Source organism: Schistocerca piceifrons, chromosome X, assembly GCF_021461385.2.
Source record: "Schistocerca piceifrons isolate TAMUIC-IGC-003096 chromosome X, iqSchPice1.1, whole genome shotgun sequence".
NCBI classification, from domain to species: domain Eukaryota; kingdom Metazoa; phylum Arthropoda; class Insecta; order Orthoptera; family Acrididae; genus Schistocerca; species Schistocerca piceifrons.
In genome coordinates, this window is record NC_060149.1 from 316,878,261 (window position 1) to 316,891,966 (window position 13,706).

At 43.8% G+C, this 13,706-nt stretch overlaps 1 protein-coding gene across 1 annotated transcript in view; it reads right to left on the minus strand.

The window, feature by feature from the left end:
- The window catches only part of LOC124721303 (protein artichoke), a 190,042-nt gene extending 176,891 nt beyond the window's left edge, over positions 1 to 13,151 (minus strand). The window contains exon 1 of the mRNA XM_047246212.1: positions 13,110 to 13,151. The gene's annotated coding sequence lies outside the window, so the exon portion shown is untranslated. The remainder of the gene's footprint in view (positions 1 to 13,109) is intronic.
- Positions 13,152 to 13,706: the final 555 nt, after the last annotated feature.

Here is a 13,706-nt window from a genome sequence, read left to right on the forward strand (position 1 = left end):
CATAGTGCTCAGAGCCATTTGAACCATTTTTCTTGTACGCTAACACTATATTCGATTACTTCATCTTACCTTAGGTTCTTCATTTACAGGTCACATCGACTTTCGTACAGTAACATTTGTTTTATCTCCTTCATCAATACGGTCGCTCGTGCTTCGCTTACACAACTTGTGCGAAAACTACCTCGTTTCGGTAGCCTTCTTTTAAATCGAAGATGAACTGTGCAAAAGTTGTTTTTAAGTAGGCATATTGCCAGTTGCAGTGTAACACTCTGACACGCAGGTTAATTAGGCTGTGGATACAGTACAGATGTTCAAAGAGGGCGAGAAACGCGTACCCACGCGCAAAATATACAGCAAAATGACAGTGCACAGTTTACGGTCTGTGTTCTGAATAGTAATACAGCGTTGCGTAGCTCCGCATCCGGGTCAGTTACAGAGGATTCGTGTTTCACCGAGACAGTGGAAGGACATGTTTGACATTTCCATAATGCAGTATCCATTGGCTTCGATAGCGTAGATGACTGTCCCACCGAATTCAGATCGAAACTTTTCGTGTCCAGGAAACTAAAGAACATTCTGCCGCCAACTTCCTTACATGAGTGTGCAGTGTTATTGAAGCTGTCTTTGACTTCGCTCGTAAGTTACGTTGAGATCGGTGGAAACTATTGACGCTGAGAGGACAAATAACACCAATTTTTGGATTTTGTTACCTACACTTGGAGTCGCACGACCTTTTCGTGTTAACTACAGCATGAAAGGCGGCTACGACTTGACCCAGTTTCGTCGACTTCCGCCAGGTCCAACGAAAGTGAGCGGAAGGCTGGCGGCGCACCGGCTCCAAGGCTCTCGCCTGGTCAGCCCGCCGCACAGACGCGCCTTCCCAGAACCGCTGAGCTCACATTTAGTGGGAGGCAGTAGGAGCAGGATCTGACGGCTAAACCAACACTGACACTGGCTTGGTACAGTCTTTCAAAACAAAAAAAGTTTAACTGCAATAGCTGCTCTCATGATGTCTTGAAGCAATACTACACTCCTGGAAATTGAAATAAGAACACCGTGAATTCATTGTCCCAGGAAAGGGAAACTTTATTGACACATTCCTGGGGTCAGATAAATCACATGATCACACTGACAGAACCACAGGCACATAGACACAGGCAACAGAGCATGCACAATGTCGGCACTAGTACAGTGTATATCCACCTTTCGCAGCAATGCAGGCTGCTATTCTCCCATGGAGACGATCGTAGAGATGCTGGATGTAGTCCTGTGGAACGGCTTGCCATGCCATTTCCACCTGGCGCCTCAGTTGGACCAGCGTTCGTGCTGGACGTGCAGACCGCGTGAGACGACGCTTCATCCAGTCCCAAACATGCTCAATGGGGGACAGATCCGGAGATCTTGCTGGCCAGGGTAGTTGACTTACACCTTCTAGAGCACGTTGGGTGGCACGGGATACATGCGGACGTGCAATGTCCTGTTGGAACAGCAAGTTCCCTTGCCGGTCTAGGAATGGTAGAACGATGGGTTCGACGACGGTTTGGATGTACCGTGCACTATTCAGTGTCCCCTCGACGATCACCAGTGGTGTACGGCCAGTGTAGGAGATCGCTCCCCACACCATGATGCCGGGTGTTGGCCCTGTGTGCCTCGGTCGTATGCAGTCCTGATTGTGGCGCTCACCTGCACGGCGCCAAACACGCATACGACCATCATTGGCACCAAGGCAGAAGCGACTCTCATCGCTGAAGACGACACGTCTCCATTCGTCCCTCCATTCACGCCTGTCGCGACACCACTGGAGGCGGGCTGCACGATGTTGGGGCGTGAGCGGAAGACGGCCTAACGGTGTGCGGGACCGTAGCCCAGCTTCATGGAGACGGTTGCGAATGGTCCTGGCCGATACCCCAGGAGCAACAGTGTCCCTAATTTGCTGGGAAGTGGCGGTGCGGTCCCCTACGGCACTGCGTAGGATCCTACGGTCTTGGCGTGCATCCATGCGTCGCTGCGGTCCGGTCCCAGGTCGACGGGCACGTGCACCTTCCGCCGACCACTGGCGACAACATCGATGTACTGTGGAGACCTCACGCCCGACGTGTTGAGCAATTCGGCGGTACGTCCAGCCGGCCTCCCGCATGCCCACTATACGCGCTCTCTCAAAGTCGGTCAACTGCACATACGGTTCACGTCCACGCTGTCGCGGCTTGCTACCAGTGTTAAAGACTGCGATGGAGCTCCGTATGCCACGGCAAACTGGCTGACACTGACGGCGGCGGTGCACAAATGCTGCGCAGCTAGCGCCATTCGACGGCCAACACCTCGGTTCCTGGTGTGTCCGCTGTGCCGTGCGTGTGATCATTGCTCGTACAGCCCTCTCGCAGTGTCCGGAGCAAGTATGGTGGGTCTGAGACACCGGTGTCAATGTGTTCTTTTTTCTATTTCCAGGAGTGTATATTCGGCTCTACACTGAGTTATAAATTGTTTCAAACGCTCCAGAATCATCTCTTAAATCTTCACAAGACTGTACAATCACTGTTCCAGTTACTCAACTGTATCAGGTGGAGTGTTGGACACTTCACTTCTGAGATGACTACAAGCAGAAAAATTAAGAGCGTTGAGGTCAGGTATGGAGTAAACGGGTGAGTTAGCCAACTATCCACAACACAAACTACCGCGAGAACGTTTTCAGACGGTGACAGCAATTATATTTTACAAAGAGCAAAAAACAATGGTTCCTTTCCTGTGTGATTAGAACTGTGGCGTTGTAAGAGCTGGGCTTGACTGCTGGACATGCTGACATACAAATACGATATATGGATTGTGTCATATTTAATATCGAAAACGGACACGGGTGACAGTATACGGTAAAGTTTCCAGTAAACATTGTTCCGCAAAGGCATCGTTGGTGTTGTATTTGGGGATGTTGTGGTTTTGAGCCGCCATTCAACAGGCGGGAGCAAGCAGACACAGTATTGTATGTAAGGGATTATAGAACTGCTCTTTGCTGTACCCCACGCGACGTTCAGCCACACCTAAAAGTTATAGTCCCTGTCAGCCTGATACTTCAAAAGTACAAAATCGACACCCTCCGATTTTCACGCCGAACTCATCGATAAGATTATAAATATTATTGACGTTATCTTTCAGAATATGCAACAAAACAGCGTTATGAGCTATACCGATATCCGGCACCTCGTAACAAGCATATTTCATTCTCTTCCTGCCCAAATTATGAAGCCTATAAAAGTACTGCTGCAGAACGCTAGGTCAGCCATCTCTTACAGACGAAGACTGAAACGAGAATTATTCATTAGTTAGCCTGATACCGTTCTGTTATGCGAAACATGATTCAAGTCTCAGCAAATTGTTTGCTTTAAAAATTATTTCATGATAACGGGGGACCGTCACCATGGGAAGGGTGGCTTTGCTATATTGGTAAAACATTTGATGCCGTATTAACCACATCCGCTCAATGTAAGAAAAAATGACGTCAAATTGGTTTCTGTGCGGATACAACCTGTTCACAAAACGTTTGTATTTGTCTCTGCGTATAAATCTCCCCACTACAGTATCTTGGAAGACGACTGGGGACACTTAATAACCCAGCTTCGGCCTAGCTTTGTAATAGACGGTGACTTGAATTCCCGTCATGTAGCGTAGGGAGGAGATATGACAGACAGAAGCGGCAGGGCTCTGATGAACGTTATCGAAGATAATAACCTAAAGATTGTCAACAATGGAGTTGCTACCATGGTATATTCACCCTTCAGTAGACGTTCAAAAGTAAATGAAACGCTTTGTAACCATCTGTTTACTGAACTTTCTAACTGGCACATTAAAATAGATCCCATGGGATTCGATTATCTCCCAGTAGTTTCACATTAGTATAAACGTTGATACCAAACAACTATGTTACGCTAACAGTAAGTGGAAAATTACGGAATCCAAATGAGACAGATATTCAGGTATAATTAGACAGACACTCGAAAACATACGACATGACTTTTTGGTAGAAGACGCGTACCGGTACCAATCTTTAACCAGCGCTATGGAATTGGCAGCGGAGGTCAGTTTTCCTAAGAAGAAAAGAGTTCACTATTATAAAGCGATGTTCCCCTCCTTGGTGGAATCCCGAATGCTTTCAAGAAGTTACAAAACACAAACTTGCTTTGAAAACCTATCGCCAGAATTCTACTTTTGACAATATCTTGGAAGTGCGAAAAGTTAAAGCGCATCGTGTTAACGAATTCTTGAAAAACGTTAAACAAGATAACTGAATTAAATTTTGCTCTTCACTCAATAGAGCAACCAATATCACCAACATTTGGTATTAAATAAGGCTTTTAGAAACAACCGACGGCATTCTCCTATTCCTACTTCCACTACCTTGTCAAAGGTATTTATCGATACACTCTGTCCTCCCATGGTGCATCTCCTAAATCGTCCGTCTCCAGTTGACGATGACTTCTTCCTTTCTCTCAAGAAGAACTCAACCACTCTTTAAAATCGTCGAGTGACAGATGTCCTGGCATCGATTTTATTCACTACTATATGCTTGCGAACTTGTGGGAGCCAATGGTAAAACGGATACTGGAACATGACTTGAAAATCGCAATTTGATGCCTCGAAGTTAATAAAGATTCAGGAAAGGCAAAGAGACTATGGAAAATCTATATTCGCTCGCTAAGGATATCAAGTCAGCCTTTCAAACGAGACAAACAGACGTCACCGCTTCTCTGGACATTAAAGGTGTTTATGAAACCGTACACATACCGATTCTGTTGTACAAGCTGAAGGAATTAGGAATTCCTTCAAGGATGGTTAATGGTATCTGCACCCTTGTCGCTCAAAGATCAGTCTACGTCAGATTCAAAGACCTTCTCCCATTTCGCAGGGCTTGACACACGATATAACTTTAACCCCCCTCTTGTACACTCTGTAAACTCATGATTAAGAACGAACGATTACTCCCTCCACTAAAATATTGCAATATGCTATCGACGTATGTGTTTATTCCAATTGCGAGTCGTATCTTCATGCCAAAACAGTGTTACTCACTACCATAGCGCGCATCGATGAGTGGCTGTCTACTAACGGGCTGGAGGTTTCGGCTGAGAAATCGGTTGATTATCCCTTTTTACAAATCGAAGGCTGTTCACATTTATGGTCATGCCACGTGTGGAATGTTCACTTTTCACATAAAATATCATGCTCGATTCCTAGAAATGGTATTTGACTCTCGGTTAAGCTGGGCGCCTCATTCTATCTAATATGAAGTATCTAAGTACGAAGAAGGTTTTAACGTAATTCGCTCACTCACTCGTGTGTTGTGTGGAGCGCATCAGAGTACGTTACTCATCATGTTCTGAGTGATAACTCGATCTCGACTAGATTATTGCTGTCTACTGTATCACAGTGCACTAAATTAGATACTCGTCAATACAGAGCCATTCGTACCTCTCTTGGAGCCTTGTACTCGACGTCCACTAATGCCCTTTTGGTGGAGTCAGGGGAAAGGCCCTTGATCAGTAGACGTCAAATATTGTCCGAGAAATTTACATTCAGGGCATGGCCTTCATCGACAGTTCAGTCTATAAAAGTAGAGATTGCATTTACCGATTATGGACTGCCTCCTGCAAAAGAAAAAAAAACTTCTGGCCAACTGTACCACCTTGCTGTCCCATCGTTCGTTCTATTCGACGTTCTTCGCATTTTCCATTATTTGAATATTTTCTCGATACACTCAGCTTCCAGATTCAAGTCAATTATTTTCATACGACCGGCGCGGACAGTGTTGTCGTCAACTGCAAAAGCCGGCCGGAGTGGCCGTTCGGTTCTAGGCGCTACAGTCTGGAGTCGAGCGACCGCTACGGTCGCAGGTTCGAATCCTGCCTCGGGCACGGATGTGTGTGATGTCCTTAGGTTAGTTAGGTTTAATTAGTTCTAAGTTCTAGGCGACTGATTACCTCAGAAGTTAAGTCGCATAGTGCTCAGAGCCAGCCAACTGCAAAAAAATGGTTCAAATGGCTCTGAGCACTATGGGACTTAACTTCTGAGGTCATCAGTACCCTAGAACTTAGAACTACTTAAACCTAACCAACCTAAGGACATCACACACATCCATGCCCGAGGCAGTATTCGAACCTGCGATCGTAGCACGTCAACTGCAACTCAGTGGCCTGATTATCTACGTATTTAAACCGATGGATCCAAAATTTCACTTGATGTGCTTTTATATGCCCTCAGCTTCAAGTCTGAAAAGACTTCAACTGCCTAAAAGCGCTTCTATTTTTGCAGTGGAGACATTGGCACTTCTGGATGCTCTCAGGTTTGCATCTTCAGCTCTTATCCGAAAGATATTAATTGTGTCTGACTCCGAGGGCGCCCTTAAAAATATTCAAACACCAGAGATGGAATAAAACAACCAACCGTAATACAATGGATGTTGTTTTAGAATATGTTCACAGTATTCATAAATGGCTGACCATTGGTGTAGGTACTGCACTACCACGCCGGCATCCGCCATAATGAGGGAGCTGAGGTCTTAGCGAAAGAAGCTCCCTCTATAGGGAATGTCATTGATTTGAAATTGCCGTATAGACTAAATACGTGAGTTAAGAACCACTGAAAACGTCTACTGAAAGAGATGTGGTACGTGTCAACAAACGAAAGGTGGTTATTATGCGGCCTTACAGCCTTGAATTCCTGCGATGACGTGGTTCACGTGCACACATTTGGACCGATCAACAGTATCTACTGTCATTTCACTCCACTTCAACCACGCATATTTTTCGTTGCATTTGCATCAAATCAACATTTATGGTTCTCCTGCACGTGAATGCTATTGTGAATCGAAAGCAGATGTTAACCCCATAATGTTTTTGTGTCCCAAATTTGACTGTGATACATTGGACTTTTTGAAGACATTGTTCAGCATGGGCTACCACCTCCCTTAATCAGCTTCTTCTCTTTTGTTTAGCAAAGACATTCGACTTTAGAAAGTTATTGTTAACTTCCTTATGAGTAGTGGAAAAAATCTTTAGGTTTTAATGGTATGTGTTTCTCATTTTTATGTCTTGCTTGTGATGCAATTTCCGTAATGATGTGGACTCATAAAAAAAAACAGTTGTCTGATTTTCTTCTAAATGTGTTTATCATTTTACGGTGGACAAAATTCTGACAGCTTATATGAATCTATGTATTCTTTTTATACAATTCAGTGCACATTGTAACCACGTGTTTTAGACAGCTCAATAGTGAGACAGTGTTGTAGCCTATCCCCGATGTTATTCAATCTGTGCCCTGAGCAAGCAGTAAAGGAAACCAGAGAAAAATTTGGAATAGGAACTAAAGTTCAGAGAGAGGAAATAAAAACTTTGAGGTTTGCCGATAACATTGTAATTCTGACAGAGACGGTGAAAGGCCTGGGAGAGCAGCTGAAGAAGATGGATAGCTTCTTGAAAGCAGGATGTAAGATGAAAATCACCAAAGGCAAAAAAAGGATAATTGAGTGTAGTCGAATTAAATCAGGTGACGCTGAGGGAACTAGATTAGGGAACGAGCCACTAAAAGTATTAGATTAGTGCTACTATTTGGGCAGAAAAATAACAGAACTGAAGATTGCCCAAGCAGAGAGAATATAAAATTTAGATTGGCAATGGAAAGAAAAGCGAATCGGAAGAAGAGAAATTTGTTAACATCGAATGTAGATTTAAGTGTTAAGAAGTCTGTTTTGAAAGCATTTGTCTTGAGTGGACCATGTTAGGAAATGAAACGTGGAAGATAAAGAGTCTAGACAAGAAGAGAACAGACGCTTTTGAAATGTTATGCTACAGAAGAATACTGAAGATTACGTGGTTAGATCGCGTAACTAATGAGGATGAGCTGAATAGAACTGGGCAGAGAAGAAATTTGTGTGAAAACTTGACTAAATGAAGGGATCGGTTGACAGGACTCATTCGGAGACCTCAAGCGATCACCATTTCAGTGCTGTAGGGAAGTTTGGAGAGTAAAAATCGTAGAGCGAGACCAAGAGACGAATACAGTGAGCAGACACAGAAGGATGTAAGTTGCAGTAGTTATTCGGAGATGAAGAGGCTTGTACAGGATAGAGTAGCATGGAGAGCTGTATCAAACTAGCCTTCGGACTGTAAACCACAACACAACATTATACACACTCTGGAGGACAAATAAATAAAAAAGAAACAAGCCGCCATTGACTTCAGCATGAAATATTGTCCTAATAGGTGCAAAGGTATTTTGAATGTAGAGTTTTCGATTAAGCTCAAATTCCACCCATAGTTGCGGAATGTGGTAGATGCATGATGGGGCACTAGCACAATTTGTTTCTGACGTAAGACGACATCTAGTGGATCAATGTCTGTGTCCGCCAGGAGGTACAAGACACAGCCATACACAGAGAGGGCTCCACACGTCAATGCCAGCGTCTAGAGAGTAGTCACGGTCAGACGCCACAGAGGGCCACACAACATGGACTATGTTATGCTTCATCATCACGTCACGCAAATAGTTCCCACGTGAAAATCCATCTACCAAACGCGGATATAGGAAGAAGCACGGCTGTACTTACAGCGTGTATCGTCAGTTAGTTCAAATGGTTCAAATGGCTCTGAGCACTATGGGACTTAACATCTGAGGTCATCAGTCCCCCAGAACTTAGAACTACTTAATCATAAATAACTTAAGGACATCGCACACATCCATGCCCGAGGCAGGATTCGAACCTGCGACCGTGGCATTCGCGCGGTTCCGGACTGAAGCGCCTAGAACCGCACGGCCACCACGGCCGGCCCAAGTTGTCAGTTAGTTAGACAGATCAATACCGTGTCTCAAGGCAGCATCGTAAAGTATCTACAGTCGCAACCGAGGAGAGAGCAGCTGGACATTTTACACGTTTTACTAGCTGTCGTGCGCTGGATTCAGGACTAGTCCAGTGTTCGAAGACAGTACAAGTGAACTTTTAACAACATCGCCAAGCGTCTTCACACTCAAGATACTTGATGTATATTTTCTCTTAATAGATTATTGTAAACTGTTGCTAAAATGTGTTGCCTTATGTTTCGCTGTAGTTTGCCTAAACCTGTTTGGCACTGTGATGAGGCTGTATAATTACTTCGCGCAAAAAGCCGCTCCAATAACAGCAACTGCTTTCTGTTGGGGGGGGGGGGGGGTCTCTTCTTGCCACATTTAATTTATACGGAGTGAACATTAATTAAACCGACAAACTGCAGGGACGGATTCGTGACTTGAAATGGAGGAAAAATGTCCCATGAACATGTGTCGGGAAATGCATCGTTGCCACGTTATATGGCGCTGACGAATGACAGTTCCTCTGACCACGTGCCGTGTATTCCTTGTTTTTTTTTGTTTTTTTTGTTTTGTTTTGCAGGCTCTGTTATTGACGCAGCGCACTGTAAGCAGCAGTATGGCCAGGTATTCATGTCGGGAGCAAGCCGAGACATGTTTGTGTATGGCCAGGTAAATGTAAACTGTCGAGAGGCAACACGTCTATACGGAAACAAGCACCCTCATACGCACCAACACAACATATTAAGTCCTTTTTGGGCGTTTGTGTGATCATGGGTTCTTTCAGACAGGCAAACTTGTAAGGAGGTGGCGGACCGTGCGTACAACAGATTTAGATGACCGTGTTCTACAGGATATTGAGACGAACCCCCGTACAAGCACCAGGCAAGAGGCCCGCCAACATGGTGTAAGTCAAAGCACGATTATGTGTATCCTGCACGACAACCGCTACTATCTCCATCACCTGCAATCCCATGGAGTCCACTCTGCACGTCTGTTGTAATGTGGATGTGATACAGCTGTGTACTGTGTTTCGGGACGATTTGTTGTCGTTGCTCACACACCGTCCATTTCCAGACACATGTTCATAGGACATTCTTTCCTCTATTTCTAGTCAGGAATCGGTCCCTGCAGTTTGTCGGTTTCATTTATGTTCACCTTGTATATTGACGCCAAATGTATTTGGTGAATACAACACCTCGAGATGGACAGGCCAAGCAGGTCCTGTATCTTCACATCCAACATCACCTGACGTCAGTGCTCTGAACTTTTCTGGCTGGTGTCATCTCAAAGGTGATGTCTTGCACTCACGTTGATACAGTACAGTCTTATCAAGATTTACGAGATGATCCGGCGGGGGGGGGGGGGGGGAGTAGGGTTTATGTGAAACAGTTCGTTGTAGAGACGAGTACAGCTTTGCATCCAAATACAAGGATAACACGTTCAATATCTGCTTTAGCAGACGGTGAATAGTACATTGTAACATGCAAAGTTCTGAAGTAATACTGTATTTTTTGTCAAGATAGGCCACGGATAACAATTTGGGCCCAATCAGATGGCGAATAAATCGCAAAGTTTACAGTTCAAATGCTTCTACACTAACCAGGACAATATTTTGTTCTGAAGTCAATGGTGGATCGTCGCCATGCGTTCGCTCTTATTTCACAAAGGATTCGTTTGCTGGCCGATGTTTCCTGGAATCGTAAAGTATGACTTGTGCCAGTTTTCTCTGTTAATCATAATACACCCTGCGTTATAGTCGATCCATGCAATGTAGCGAGCAAGCAAGAGGGACACATAAAAAGAGGAAGAGAGAACTGAACTTTTGCTGATAATAAATAATAAAAAAAACCTACTAGGTCTACAGACTGCGCTAATTCGGCTGACATACTCGAACTATTGGCACGCAGAACTACTCATTGTCATCAGGAGCAACTGACTGCCAGGATTAGTTCAGTGCCCTCATATGCTAAATAAGAAAGTGCCTGGAAACTTACAGAGATGCGCCGAAAGTAGGCTGAGCCCTGAAAAGAATCGAGGCAGTCCTAGTTGGCCCTGTGGGGAAGTGACGTTAGGAGAGTTGTACCGCCCCCAGCGCTGCCTGCCTTTAAACGTCAGGTGTCATTCGTTTCTTCCATTCATTGTCCAATGCGCAACGGCAGTTCCAGCTCAGTAGGTACCTCTGAGCAATACTAAAATTATTCCAACACAATTCACTCTCAGCATTTCTTTTAGATCATATCATGATAAGATGGACTTTAGGATAACATATTAATATTATTAAACCGATACATGAGTTATTTATGTTTCCAATACAAAATACTTTTCATCAAACTAGAAAAGAGATCATTACGACATATTTTTGTAGAACTGATTTTTGCCCCTTTTGTTGTCAGACGTTAACAGCCTGTTGGTATTGGATGTCTGGCATCAATTTAACCAGACAGTGATGAAGCGATGAGGAAGTTATCGGCCGTGTCTTGAGGAAGCAGACATTTCGCTGTTCGTCTAAAACGAGTGAGAGAAAACAGAAAAACTGATTCATGGCCGATGGGTCATTTTCTAACTACGGCTTCTCCGGAATACGAGACAATGTTTAATTACTGCACCAGCTTTGAAAGTAATCTGAGGAGTTACAGCGGTACACTGCTGAGACCTGCTGCATCCAGTCCACTACCTCAGTGCTGAACTTGGAGTAGCACAAAATGGTAGGTCGTTTAACAGTGATGCTTACATAGCAGCAGAATAGTCGTGTTTCACGAACTTCCTCTTCCGAGCATTGTTAATAGCACACGTTTCTCTACTAGCTACTACTACTTGTTTTGTAAATAACAACCGCCTTTTCTTGCTGCACTGTATTTTATTTCTCCCAAACGCGTTTCGCCCTTTTCACTTTAAGGCATCATCAGTGGGATCTAGAATGATACAAAACAAAACAGCAAGAAAAGGCGGTTTTTATTTACAAAACAAATATTTCTGTCTTGCTGCGGAGAATGGCCACGCAAACAAACTCGTTAACTGCTACTAATTTATAACTACAGTGTAGGCGTACATACGTAGAACTTTATGAAAATTTATTGTGGAGGAGTAACGAAGTTTGTAATGTCTGAGTTGTGACTTGCTTAAACGATATTCCTAGATTCAGTGGAAATCATATAATTCCCCTATGGAATGGTGCTATTCGTAATTATTAAGGGTCGATCTAATTTCTGCATAATCCGGCAAGTAAATCTGATGGGCATCTTTCCATTTCCGATGATTCACCAATAGTCAACACAAAAATACGTAATGTATCGTTCTTGAGACCTGCAGGAAATATGGCTTACAAGCGACGTTGATTATGAGAATAATCCGGACATTGGCCTAGAATTATTTACGAAAGCCGCAAAAAAATAAAAGAAAATAGGATGGTTGGGTGGTTGGAGTAAGATCTGATTACGGCTCCTCTTGAACACTTTGGCGCACGATATCGTGGTCAAAAACTCATCCACCAAGAATATTTCTTAAGTACTGGCACGACAATTTCAGTACCACTACTTACTTTGGTAAAAAGGGTGTACAGATTTTCAACTCAATGTTGTAAAATACATTTTGATATCCTGTCAGATTTCCTTGTAACACTTTATAATACAGTTTGAGTAGTAAGAGTAATTGCTGAAGTCCCCCCCCCCCCCCCTCGCAATGTACTGGTTTATTCCGATGTATGATATTCTAGAAATGGTGTGATTTAATGACACAGCAGGACGGTGTCGTTCTTGTTTACTATTGGCGAAAAGGAACATCTTCAGGTGGAAAACAGAGATGAGAACTAATCTCTTCAAGCTAGATTCCTAAAATATCTGTTACTAGCTTCGACTAACTGCAGCTATGCTGGTTCTTATTATTGTCCACAATTAAGTTTAGCACTGTACTCTTTAAGGGCGCGTCCTTCACCTAACCAACGTTCACACACTTTATTTTGTCAACATCGATTAAGTCAACACTAGAGTTCTCAGATAGTTATTTGCTGTACGAATCTCGTGTAAGCGTAGACGCATGAAACCAACGTCTTTCATCATATAGATATAATAAACAGCAAAGAACATTAAAGTTTAAGAAATGTCAGTTTGATATCATCAGTAATTACGTGACGACATCTTTAATACGCCATAATAAAGAAACTGTCACATAAATCTCATGCTGTCCTCTAAAAATGGCGTTCTTTAACTTTGTAAAAGCTGTGGAACACTATGTGCGCAAGATTTAGCGTAACACGAATGCGTTGTAGATCAGCTGGGACTCACCTGGGCGAGAGCAAGGCTGAGGCGGTGGCAGCACCGGCGGCGTCAGGCACACGACTGCCGTACCGTTTGATGGCGGCAGCAGCGCCGGCCTGGAGAAAGTGCTCACAGCCGCAAGTGGAACGTAGCCTCCAGCCGCCGACACACATGGCGCGCCCTCGCTGCTGCTCTAGCCGTCTCGTGCACTGGCTCGTACCACTGTTTGTTTGGTCCGGGCGCTAGGAGTAGCTCAAGTATTTAACCATTTCAAGGTATAAAGCGTAAGGACGAGACGGGGTGGGAACAAAGAAAGGGAAAATCAATAAATAATAATAAAACACTTGTATCACATATAGAGTCATGTCAGGAATTCTATACAAACGTCGTAAAGAAGAAATGGGACTAGGAGAATACCAAGCAGGTTTAGGCCATGGAAAAGCTGGCCAGAACAGATGGTTACTTTGAAATTGGTAATGTATTACTTCAAAAGAAGACAAAAACAAGAAGTCATAAACTTTGTAGACTTCAAAGAATCTTGTGATTTTATCCAAAGATCTTGAATGATGAAGATATTAAGGAATTTCAGACTTCATCCCACATTAATAAAAATGATAAAATTAA